This window comes from Scyliorhinus canicula, chromosome 4, assembly GCF_902713615.1.
Source record: "Scyliorhinus canicula chromosome 4, sScyCan1.1, whole genome shotgun sequence".
In the NCBI taxonomy this organism is placed as follows: Eukaryota; Metazoa; Chordata; class Chondrichthyes; order Carcharhiniformes; family Scyliorhinidae; genus Scyliorhinus; species Scyliorhinus canicula.
Window position 1 is genome coordinate 232,008,275 of NC_052149.1, and position 13,449 is coordinate 232,021,723.

Genomic DNA, 13,449 nt, shown 5'->3' on the forward strand with positions numbered 1-13,449 from the left:
CCTTGTAGTCGAGATGCTCTAGGGCTGAGTGTAGGGCCAGGGAGATGGCATCTGCTGTGGACCGGTTGCGGCGGTATGTGAATTGCAGTGGATCAAGGCGTTCTGGGAGTATGGAGGTGATGCGCTTCATGACCAACCTCTCGAAGCACTTCATTACGACTGAAGTCAGGGCCACCGGACGGTAGTCGTTGAGGCACGTTGCCTGGTTTTTCTTTGACATCGGTGTATGATGGTGATCTTCTTGAAGCAGGTGGGGACCTTGCAGCAGAGTAGGGACAGGTTAAATATGTCCGCAAACACATCGGCCAACAGGTCTGTGCAGGCTCTGAGTGCACGACCAGGGATCTCGTCCAGACCCGTCACCTTCCAAGGGTTCACTTTCAGGAAGGCCGATCTGACTTCGGAAGCTGTGATGGTGGGTATGGTGTGTTATGGGCTGCTGGGGCACTTGACAGCAGATCGTTGGTTTCCTGCTCGAACCGAGCATAGAATGCATTGAGTTCATCGGGGAGGGGTGCGCAGCTGCTGGAGATACTGATTGGCTCTGCTTTGTAGCCCGTTATATTGATAAGGCCTTGCCACAACCGCCGAGAGTCTGTAACGCTAGTCTGTGACTCTAGCTTGGTTTGATATTCTCTCTTGGCATCTCGGATGGCTTTGCGGAGGTCGTAACTGGATTTTGTGTATATGTCAGGGTCGCCTGACTTGAACGCGACAGACCTGTCCTTCAGTAGGGAATCAATCTCACGATTGAGCCATGGTTTCCGGTTGGGGAACGTATGTACAGCTTTCTTTGGCAGGCAGTCATCCACACATTTGCTGATGAAGTCTGTGACGGTGGTGGCATACTCATTTAAGTTGGTCGCTGAGTTCTTAAATATGGACCAGTCCACTGTCTCCAAGCAGTCACGTAGGAGCTCTTCTGTTTCCTCGGACCAGCACAGCACGACCTTCTTAGACCTTCAATGTGAATGTACACTCAGTTACATTGTCAATGTACACTCAGTTACATTGTCAATGTACACTCAGTTACAATGTCAATGTACACTCAGTTACAATGTCAATGTGCACTCAGTTACATTGTCAATATACACTCAGTTACAATATGAATGTACACTCAGTTACATTGTCAATGTACACTCAGTTATAATGTGAACATACACTCAGTTTCAATGTGAATGTACACTCAGTAATTGTCAATATACACTCAGTTACATTGTCAATGTACACTCAGTTACATTGTCAATGTATACTCAGTTACAAACTCAATGTACCCTCATTTACAACATCAATGTATACTCAGTTACATTGTCAATATACACTCAGTTACAATATGAATGTACACTCAGTTACATTGTCAATGTACACTCAGTTACATTGTCAATGTACACTCAGTTACATTGTCAATATACACTCATTTATAATGTGAACGTACACTCAGTTTCAATGTGAATGTACACTCAGTAATTGTCAATATACACTCAGTTACATTGTCAATGTACACTCAGTTACATTGTCAATGTATACTCAGTTACAAACTCAATGTACCCTCATTTACAACATCAATGTATACTCAGTTACATTGTCAATATACACTCAATTACAATATGAATGTACACTCAGTTACATTGTCAATGTACACTCAGTTACATTGTCAATATACACTCAGTTACAATGTGAACGTACACTCAGTTTCAATGTGAATGTAGACTCAGTAATTGTCAATATACACTCAGTTACATTGTCAAAGTATACTCAGTTACAAAACCAGTGTACCCTCATTTACAACGTCAATGTATATTCAGTTACATTGTCAATTTACACTCAGTTACAATGTCAATGTACACTCAGTTACAATGTCAATGTACACTCAGTTACAATTTTGATATACACTCAGTTACATTATCAAAGTATACTCAGTTACAATTTTGATATACACTCAGTTACATTGTCAATGTATACTCAGTTATATCGTCAATATACACTCAGGTACAATGTCAATGTATACTCATTTACAATGTCAATGTATACTCAGTTACAATGTCAATTTATACTCAGTTACAATGTCAATGTATACTCAGTTACATTGTCAATGTACACGCAGTTACAATGTCAATGTATACTCAGTTACAATGTCAATGTACACTCAGTTACATTGTCAGTGTACACTCAGTTACAATGTCAATGTATAATCATTTACAATGTCAATGTATACTCAGTTACAATGTCAATGTATACTCAGTTACAATATGAATGTACACTCAGTTACATTGTCAATGTACACTCAGTTACATTGTCAATGTACAGTAAGAAGTCTTACAACACCAGGTTAAAGTCCAACATGATTGTTTCAAACACTAGCTTTCGGAGCACTGCTCCTTCCTCTGGTGAATGAAGAGGTATGCCTCTTCATTCACCTGAGGAAGGAGCAGTGCTCTTTAAGCTAGTGTTTGAAACAAACAAGTTGGGCTTTAACCTGGTGTTGTAAGACTTCTTACTGTGCTCACCCCAGTCCAACGCCGGCATCTCCACATCATTGTCAATGTACACTCAGTCACAACATGAATGTAGACTCAGTTACAATGACAATGTACACTCAGTTACATTGTCATTTTTTAAAAAATAATTTTTATTGCAATTTTTGAAAAATGTATAACAACAGAACAATAATAATAACAATAATAAACACCCCCGGAACCCATAACAACGCATATAACGAACCCCCCCCCCCCCACCCCCCTCAAACCCAATAAACAACAAAATAAATTGAAAATAAATTAAATTAAATAAACAATGCCCCCCTGAAACCCCCCCCCTTCCCCCCTCCCCCCCGGGTTGCTGCTGCTGCTTCCTATCGTTCCCTATCGTTGAGCCAGAAAGTCGAGGAAAGGCTGCCACCGCCTAAAGAACCCTTGTACCGACCCCCTCAGGATGAATTTGACCCTCTCCAGCTTAATGAATCCCGCCATGTCATTGATCCAGCTCTCCACACTTGGGGGTCTCACATCTTTCCATTGCAACAAGATCCTCCGCCGGGCTACTAGGGACGCAAAGGCCAAAACACCGGCCTCTTTCGCCTCCTGCACTCGCGGCTCCACCCCAACCCCAAATATCGCGAGTCCCCAGCCTGGCTTGACCCTGGACCCTACCACCCTCGACACCGTCCTCGCCACCCCCTGCCAGAATTCCCCCAGTGCCGGGCATGCCCAGAACATATGGGCATGGTTCGCTGGGCTCCCCGAACACCTAATGCACCTGTCCTCACCCCAAAAAAACCTGCTCATCCTCGTCCCGGACATATGGGCCCGGTGTAGCACCTTAAACTGGATGAGACTAAGCCTCGCATATGAAGAGGAGGAGTTCATCCTCTCCAGGGCGTTCGCCCATGTCCCCTCCTCAATCTGCTCCCCCAGCTCCACTTCCCACTTAGCCTTCAGCTCCTCTACCAACGCCTCCTCCACCTCCTGCATCACCTGGTAGATGTCAGACACCTTCCCATCCCCGACCCACACCCCCGAAAGCACCCTATCCCTTACCCCCCGCGGGGGCAGCAAAGGGAACCCCTCCACCTGCCGCCTAGCAAACGCCTTGACCTGAAGGTATCTGAACATATTCCCCGGGGGGAGCTCAACTTCTCCTCCAGCTCACCCAGGCTCGCGAACCTCCCGTTAATAAACAGGTCTCCCAACTTCCTAATGCCCGCCCTGTGCCACCCCAGGAACCCGCCATCAATGTTCCCTGGGACAAACCGGTGGTTCCCCCGCAGCGGGGCCTCCACCGAGCCCCCCACTTCCCCCCTGTGTCGCCTCCACTGCCCCCAAATCTTGAGAGTAGCCGCCACCACCGGGCTCGTAGTGTACCTCGTTGGAGGGAGCGGCAACGGCGCCGTTACCAGTGCCTTCAGGCTCGTGCCTCTACAGGACGCCATCTCCATCCGTTTCCATGCTGCCCCTTCCCCATCCATTACCCACTTACGTACCATTGGGACATTAGCGGCCCAATAGTACCCAGAGAGATTGGGCAGCGCCAGCCCCCCTCTATCCCTGCCCCGCTCCAAAAAGACCCTCCTCACCCTCGGAGTCCCGTGCGCCCAGACAAATCCCATGATGCTGCTGTTCACCCTCCTAAAAAAGGCCCTTGGAATGAAAATGGGGAGGCACTGAAACAAAAACAAAAACCTCGAGAGCACCGTAATTTTTACGGACTGTACTCTACCCGCCAACGACAGCGGCAGCATGTCCCACCTTTTAAACTCCTCCTCCATCTGCTCCACCAACCTAGTATAATTAAGCTTATGCAGAGTCCCCCAACTCCTAGCCACCTGAACCCCCGGTACATAAAACTCCTCACTGCCCTTTTTAGCGGGAGCCTACCAATCCCCTCCTCCTGATCTCCCGGGTGTACAACAAACAGCTCACTCTTGCCCAGGTTCAACTTGTAGCCCGAGAAACTCCCAAACTCAGCAAGAATCTCCATCACCTCCGGCATTCCCCCCACCGGGTCTGCTTCATACAGCAACAATCATCTGCATAAAGCGACACTCGGTGCTCCTTCCCACCCCGCACCAGACCCCTCCACCTCCTCGACTCCCTTAGCGCCATGGCCAGGGGCTCAATTGCCAACACAAAAAGCAAGGGGAACAGGGTGCACCCCTGCCTCGTCCCACGGTAGAGCCTGAAGTACTCGAACCTCCTCCCATTTGTCGCTACACTCGCCATCGGGGCCTCGTACAGCAACCTCACCCATTTAATAAACCCCTCCCAAACCCGAACCTCTCCAACACCTCCCACAAGTACCCCCACTCAACCCTATCAAAGGCCTTCTCCGCATCCAATGCCACCACAATCTCCGCCTCTCTTTCTGCCGCCGGCATCATTATCACATTTAGCAGCCTTCGCACGTTAGTGTTCAGCTGCCTCCCCTTCACAAAACCCGTCTGATCTTCATGTATCACCCCCGGCACACAGTCCTCTATTCTAGTGGCCAAGATCTTCGCCAGCAACTTGGCGTCCACATTCAACAGTGAAATTGGCCTGTATGATCCGCACTGCAAGGGGTCCTTATCTCGCTTCAGGATCAGGGAAATCAGCGCCCGTGACATCGTCGGGGGCAAAACTCCCCCCACCCATGCCTCGTTAAAGGTCCGAACCAACAGGGGGCCCAACAGGTCCGCATACTTTTTATAAAATTCAACCGGGGACCCGTCCGGTCCCGGCGCCTTCCCCGACTGCATGTGGCCAATCCCTCTAACCAGCTCCTCCAACTCGATCGGCACCCCCAGTCCCTCCACCTGCTCCCCCTGCACCCTTGGAAATCGCAGCCAGTTCAAAAAGCTCTCCAACCCCCCCCCCCCCCAACCAGCGGCTCCGACCGGTACAGTTCCCTGTAGAAGTCCCTAAAGACCCCATTGACCTCTACCCCCTTCCGCACCACATTCCCACCCCTATCCTTCACTCCACCAATCTCCCTAGCCACGTCCCGCTTGCGGAGCTGATGCGCCAGCATCCTGCTCGCCTTCGCTCCATATTCGTAGGCCTCTCCCTGCGCCTTCCTCCACTGTGTCTCCGCCTTTCTGGTGGTCAATAAATTAAACTTGGCCGGCAGGCTACGCCGCTCCCCCAGCAATCCCTCCTCCGGGGCCTCCGCATACCTCCTATCTACACTCAGCAGCTCCCCCACCAGTCTCTCCCTCTCCCTCCTCACCCGCCTCTCCCTATGGGCTCGGATGGAAATCAGCTCCCCCCTAATCACTGCCTTCAGAGCCTCCCACACCATCCCCACTCGGACCTCACCAGTATCATTGGCCTCGAGGTACCTCTCAATACATCCCCGGACCCTCCTGCACACCTCATCAGCTAACAACCCCACGTCCAGATGCCAAAGCGGGCGCTGGTCCAGCACCTCCCCCATCTCCAGATCCACCCAATGCGGAGCATGGTCCGAAATCGCTATAGCCGAATATTCGGCATCCTCCACCCTCGGGACCAGTCCCCTGCTCAGAACAAAGAAATCAATACGGGAATAAACCCTGTGCACGTGGGAGAACAAAGAGTACTCCCGAGCCCTCGGCCTCCCGAACCTCCAGGGATCCACCCCTCCCATCTGGTCCATAAACCCCCTCAACACCTTGGCCGCCGCCGGCCTCCTGCCTGTCCTAGAACTAGAACGATCCAGTAGGGGATCCAGCACCGTATTGAAGTACCCCCCCATGATCAGGCCCCCCGCCTCCAGGTCAGGAATGCGGCCCAACATACGCCTCATGAAACCAGCATCACCCCAATTTGGGGCATATACATTTACCAACACCACCCTCTCCCCCTGCAGCTTCCTGCTCACCATCACATATCTGCCGCCACTATCAGCCACAACCTCAGACGTCTCAAACGCCACCCTCTTCCCCACCGGGATCGTAACCCCCCGGTTCTTCGCGTCGAGCCCTGAATGGAAAACCTGCCCCACCCACCCCTTCCTCAGACGAAACTGGTCCGCCACCTTCAGGTGAGTCTCCTGAAGCATGGCCACGTCCGCCTTCAGCCCCTTCAGATGCGAAAACACCCGGGCCCGCTTAACCGGCCCATTCAAACCCCTCACGTTCCACGTGATCAGCCAGATCAGAGGGCACCCCGCCCCCCCTCCCCCGTCGACTAGCCATAGCCCATCGACTGCTCGCCCCTGGCCAGCACCCCCCAATAGGCACGTTTCCATTGGCGATAGAACCTCACCCCGACCCCCCCGACCCGCACCAGCTCCTCCCTGGCCAATCCAGCAGCAACCGGTATCTCCCCCCCCCCCCCCCCCCCTCCCAAGGCTAGGACCCCTCCTAGCCATGACGCTCCCTCCATAGTACTCCCATGAGCCAGCTGACTTCTGCTGACCCCGGCAGCTCCCGCCCTAACTCCGACCCCTCCCGATATGGGGGTCACCCCCCCCCCCCTGCAGCAGCTCCTTGGCACCGCTCCAGCGCGGGAAAATGGATCTGATATCCACGCCCCTTGCCTCCAGCTCCACCCCCCTCATCCCGCAGCGCGGGAAACCAGAGGAAAGCCCGCGCTTTCACACTGCCCCACCCCACCCCCCCCAACGCAGCTCCCAAACAGCAGTCCCACCCCATCCACCACCCCGTACAAACAAAAACAGATCAACCATAGACCCCAACACCCCCCTTAAAACACAAAACCATAACCAACACCATCCGAAAGCAGGAAAAAAAAAACAGAATACAGAAAAAAAACAGAAAAACTGCATAAGCAGTGATACAAAAAACCCCCACAGTCCCCAATCCCTAGTTCGAGTCCAACTTTTCAGCCTGCACAAAGGCCCACGCCTCCTCCGGGGGACTCAAAATAGTAATGCCGGTCCTTGTAGGTGACCCACAAGCGCGCAGGCGGCAGCATGCCGAATTTCACCTGCTTGCCGTGGAGCACCACCTTCGTCCGGTTAAACCCGGCCCTCCGCTTGGCCACCTCCGCACTCCAGTCCTGGTAGATACGCACTACCGAATTCTCCCACTTGCTGCTCCTCACCTTCTTGGCCCATTGCAGAACACACTCCCGGTCACTGAACTGATGGAACCGCACCAGCACCGCCCGCGGGGGTTCATTCGCCTTAGGCTGCCTGGCCAGTACTCTGTGGGCCCCCTCCAGCTCCAGGGACAGATGGAAAGATCCTGCCCCCACCATAGAGTTCAGCATCACGGCCATATAAGCCGGCAGGTCCGACCCCTCCAGCCCCTCCGCGAGGCCCAGGATCCGCAAGTTCTTCCTCCTTGACCGAAACTCCATCTCCCCAAAACGATCTTGCCACTTATTGTGGAGCGCTTCGTGCATCTCCACCTTCCCCACGAGGGCCGAGACCTCATCCTCGCGCTCAGAGGCCTGCTGCTGCAACTCAAGGATCGCTGCACCCTGAATTGTCTGGGTCTCCAGCAGCTTACTAGTCGTAACCTTCAGAGGGTCCAGCAACTCCACTTTCAGCTCTGTAAAGTAGCGCAGAAGGGCCGCCTACTGCTCCTCCGCCCACTGCCTCCACTCCTCGGGGGCTCCACCGGCCGCCATTTTGTCCACCTTCCCCTGCTTTTCCAGGGGAGCTGCTGCCATTTTGTTCCTCGCCCCACTCCGGGTCCGCACCATAAATCCCGGGGGGTATTGCTCCAGACCCCTTTACACATGTCAATCGTCGAATCAGCGCCATTTGGGGCCCTTAGAAGAGACAACAAATCCTACGAAAGTGGGAGCTGCCGAACGTGCGGCTTAGCTCCGCATTGCCGCCACCGGAAGTCCAGTTACATTGTCAATGTACACTCAGTTACAGTGTCAATGTACACTCAGTTACAATGTGACTGTACACTCAGTTACAATGTGACTGTACACTCAGTTACAATGTGACTGTACACTCAGTTACAATGTCAATGTACACTCAGTTACAATGTGACTGCACACTCAGTTACAGTGTCAATGTACACTCAGTTACAATGTGACTGTACACTCAGTTACAGTGTCAATGTACACTCAGTTACAATGTGACTGTACACTCAGTTACATTGTCAATGTACACTCAGTTACATTGTCAATGTACACTCAGTTACATTGGCAATGTACACTCAGTTACAGTGTCAATGTACACTCAGTTACAATGTAAATGTACACTCAGTCACATTGTCAATGTACACTCAGTTACATTGTCAATGTACACACAGTTACATTGTCAATGTACACTCACATTGTCAATGTACACTCACATTGTCAATGTACACTCAGTTACAATGTCAATGTACACACAGTTACATTGTCAATGTACACTCAGTTACAATGTCAATGTACACTCAGTTACAATGACAATGTACACTCAGTTACATTGTCAATGTACACTCACATTGTCAATTTACTCACATTGTCAATGTACACTCACATTGTCAATGTACACTCAGTTACAATGTCAATGTACACTCAGTTACAATGTGACTGTACACTCAGTTACAGTGTCAATGTACACTCAGTTACAATGTGACTGTACACTCAGTTACATTGTCAATGTACACTCAGTTACATTGTCAATGTACACTCAGTTACATTGGCAATGTACACTCAGTTACAGTGTCAATGTACACTCAGTTACAATGTAAATGTACACTCAGTCACATTGTCAATGTACACTCAGTTACATTGTCAATGTACACACAGTTACATTGTCAATGTACACTCACATTGTCAATGTACACTCACATTGTCAATGTACACTCAGTTACAATGTCAATGTACACACAGTTACATTGTCAATGTACACTCAGTTACAATGTCAATGTACACTCAGTTACAATGACAATGTACACTCAGTTACATTGTCAATGTACACTCACATTGTCAATTTACTCACATTGTCAATGTACACTCATATTGTCAATGTACACTCAGTTACAATGTCAATGTACACTCAGTTACATTGTCAATGTACACTCACATTGTCAATGTACACTCAGTTATAATGTCAATGTACACACAGTTGCAATGTCAATGTACACTCAGTTACATTGTCAACGTACACTCATATTGTCAATGTACACTCAGTTACATTGTCAATGTACACTCAGTTACATTGTCAATGTACACTCATATTGTCAATGTACACTCAGTTACAATATGAATGTACACTCAGTTACATTGTCAATGTACGCTCATATTGTCAATGTACACTCAGTTACAATATGAATGTACACTCAGTTACATTGTCAATGTACACTCATATTGTCAATGTACATTCAGTTATAATGTCAAAGTACACTCAGTTACAATGACAATGTACACTCAGTTACAATATGAATGTACACTCAGTTACATTGTCAATGTACACTCATATTGTCAATGTACACTCAGTTACATTGTCAATGTACACAGTAATGCAAGTCGGTGTTGTTGAAGAAAATATCTCTGGAAAGGCGTTAGACACCAGGGCAGGAGCAGAAATCACTTTTCAATGCCTCGGGAAAGAAAGAAATGTTACAAATCCATCGATGAGTGTGCGAACAGCTGTTGCTTCAAGAAGGTGAGTTTGAGGCAGTGGACGTTATGACCCAGTGGGGGAATCTGTCACAGCAGACCTGAACCCTCTGCAGAATACGCTGCTATTTAATCCGCTCTGGTGATTTCATTGCGCTGTTGCAGAAAGTTAAAGTTAGTTTGACAGGCAGTCAGCATTTGCTGCTGGACACCCGATAGCGGGACTGGCAGAGGAAGGGGCGTTGCGGACGTTACAGTTAAATTGCAAAAAAGCAGGCGGTAACTTTGCAGTCTGGTCTCAGAGCTATTGAGAAAACGGTAAGATCAAATATTCAAAGCGTTGAGAGGGTGAATAATTAATCTTGTATTTACTATTCCCCCCCCAAAAATCAATAGTTTCTTTTTGTTTTAGAAAAAGGAAAAGCAGCGAATACTGGGGATGTGTTTAAAAGTTAATATTTAGAAGCGATAAGACGTGCTCCCCCTAAAAGAGAATATTGAAACTTTTTGTTTGAGTTAGAAGTAAGTTTGGAGATGATTCAAGTTGAATTGAGATTTGAGCTTTCTGTGAATATTTGGAGGGTGAAATATATTTTATCAGTGATTTTTAAACCATCAGATGGGAAAATAGATGGACTGTGATTAGGCGTGCTGGATCCAGTCAAAACAATGTGTGGGCTCCCAGCCTGTGGAGGTGTTGGAGAAGCAGAATTTAAACTTTAATATTATTCACGTTGTGGAGTCTTGAAGGGGACTGTGGCTGGAATTGGAGCATGTCTGCAGGGAGGTGGCCAAGTGGATGTTGATCCTGTTGTTTGTTGGTGCTTCTCCTCGGGACCCTGGGTGTAGCTATCCATGCTGCAGAGGGAACCTCGGGGGTCTGCACAGGTTAAGAAGCATTGTCCCGATCAGTGTGAAGAAGGTGGCGCCGTCCAGCTGCCTTTGCCCCATCGTCTGGCGCCACCTCCTGTTAGCACAATTTGGACTCGAGGTGCAGTGACTATCCCTGGTTTCATGTAGCGCCTTGCTGCAGAATTCCTACGGTGCAGGAGGAGGCCATTCGGCCCATCGAGTCTGCACCGACCCTCTGAAAGAGCCCCCCACCTGGGTCCATCCCCATAACACGCCCCCCACCCAACCTGCACATCTTGGGACACTGAGGAGCAATGTAACGCGGCCGATCCACCCAACCTGCACATCTTTTGGACTGTGGGAGGAAACCGGAGCACCCGGAGGAAACCCACGCAGACGCGGGGAGAACATGCAGACTCCGCACAGACAGTGACCCAAGCCGGGAATCGAACCTGGGACCCTGGCGCTGTGAGGCACCATTGTGCCACCGTGCGTCCAGGTTGCTTTGCAGCCAGTGGAAGTTAATTGCTTTGTTTTGATGGTCTGGTCACTGTTGTGATGTGGGAAAGGCAGCACAGCATGATCCCGCAAACAGCAATGTCCTGATAACCAGATAAATCTGTTGTGGTGGTGCTGGATGAGGGGTTGGCCACGGGACTCGGGAAGACTCCCCCGCTCTTCGATATACTGGCTGTGGGAACTTTGTCTTCCAGCTGAGAGGGGTTCCCAAAGGACGGCACCCCTGGCAGTGCAGCACTCCCTCTGTAGGGGCGTCTCGCTAGACTGTCCCCCGACTGGGACTCAAAATGCACAACTCTACATAGAGGCAAAAATGTTCTTAACTGAGGCATAGTTGGCAACTCACAGCAGTGAATGCAACACACCACCTCCTGACGCCAAAACCATGTTTTACCCACCCCTAATTGCCCTTGAGAAGGTGGTGGTGAGGAACATTCCTGAACCACTGCAGTCCATGTGGTGTAGGTACAACCACAGTGCTGTTAGGGAGAGGTTTCAGGATTTTGACCCAACGGCAGTGATACAGTTTATGGTGAGTGACTTGGGGGGAAACTTCCAGCTGGTGGGGTTCCCATTTATCTGCTGCCCTTGTCCTACGAGATGGTAGTGGTCGTGGGTTGGAAGGTGCTGTTGTAGTTGCCTTGGTGAGTGACTGCAGTGCATCTTGTAGATGGCAGATACGGCTGCTACTGTGCATCGGTGGTGGAGGGTGTGAATGTTTGTGGAAGAGGTGCCAATCAAGCGGGGCTGCTTTGTCCTGGACGGTGTTGAGTTTCTTGAGCGTTGTTGGAGTGGCTCTCACCACGGGTATTCCGTTACACTCCTGACTTGGGCCTTGTAAATGGTGGATGGGTTAAAGTGACAACGAAACTGCAGAACCGGGTCAGGGAGATACCTTCCAATATTTGGGTGTAGCAATTACCCTCGAGATGATGAGGTCGCCAGGCCGCGTTGTGAAATTTATCTTGGTAATTGGGTTTGGCAGTTGAGAAAAATGTATCATTAAAGCAATTGAATTGTCATAAAATGGTAACTGGGTTGCATGTGTCCTTCAGGGAGGGGTATCTATCAACCTTTCCTGGTTGGATCTGCATGCCACTCCCGTTCCAGACTATGTGCTTGAGTCAGGATGTACTTCGGGCAATAAGCTGGAGATTTCCCCACATCCAAAACCCAGTGAAATTAAATTTTAAATGAATTTAAGTGCAGCATGAAGCCAGGCTAAGATCTCTTGGGCACTTCACCAACTATTGGAAATCTTCCAAATCCCTCCCTACCTTCTCCAGCCCACAACCCTCCAAGCTCTCCGGAATCCACAAATACTGATGTCTTGCACGCCCCTGATTCCGCTCAGAACCCGCCCCCCCCCCCCCCCCCCCCAGAATTACCCCCCCTTACACCTCTCCGCTTCTCTCTCTTCCCTGAGGTTGCTGTGTAAAGTTCACCCTGTTGCCCTGACAGCCGGTGAGCCGTCCTCGTGTCTTTCAGTGTCAAGTTTTGCTGGATGATCACTGAAGCGCCGGGGGACAGTTTTACTGCACTATTGTGTCAATGAACCAAAGGAGGCCATTTGGCCAATCTAATCTGTTCTGTCCCTCTGGCAGAGCAGTCCAGTTTAATCACACATCTCCTTTTTCTAGCCCACAGCCCTGCAAATTCCTTAAATTCCCCGATTCATGTCTGTCTGCCTTTTGAAAGAATTCATGAAATCAGCTCCCGCCACCTTTTTCCGGTTGAACCCGATGACTCTGAGGGAAAGAAATCATCTCCTCACCTCTCCTCATAACCACCTTGACAAACACATGGGTAGGATGGGTGCAGAGGGATACGGCAATAGGAAGTGCTGAGGGTTTTGCCCAAGGCTGGTATCATGACCGGTACAGGCTTGGAGGGCCGAAGGGCCTGTTCCTGTGCTGTATTGTTCTTTGTTCATTTGTCGATAATTTTAAATCTATGATCCTTGGATATTGAACCACTCGCTGCAGATTTTTCTGCACAAAGCCTCTCACTGTGAAAACCTCTGTTGTAAATGGGGGAGTTGATGGCAGAGTGGGAATGTCATTGAACTAGTAGTCCAGCGGCCCAG

At 49.7% G+C, this 13,449-nt stretch overlaps 1 protein-coding gene across 5 annotated transcripts in view; it reads left to right on the top strand.

Annotated features, from left to right (window-relative positions):
- The window catches only part of LOC119965447 (synaptopodin), a 128,538-nt gene that overhangs the window by 91,494 nt on the left and 23,595 nt on the right, over positions 1-13,449 (top strand). Inside the window, exon 1 of one of the 5 annotated variants that reach the window (XR_005460515.1) lies at positions 10,086-10,310. The exons of the other annotated variants lie outside the window; for them this stretch is intronic. The gene's annotated coding sequence lies outside the window, so the exon portion shown is untranslated. Of the gene's footprint in view, positions 1-10,085; positions 10,311-13,449 lie in introns of those variants that run through there. 5 annotated transcript variants of the gene reach the window in all.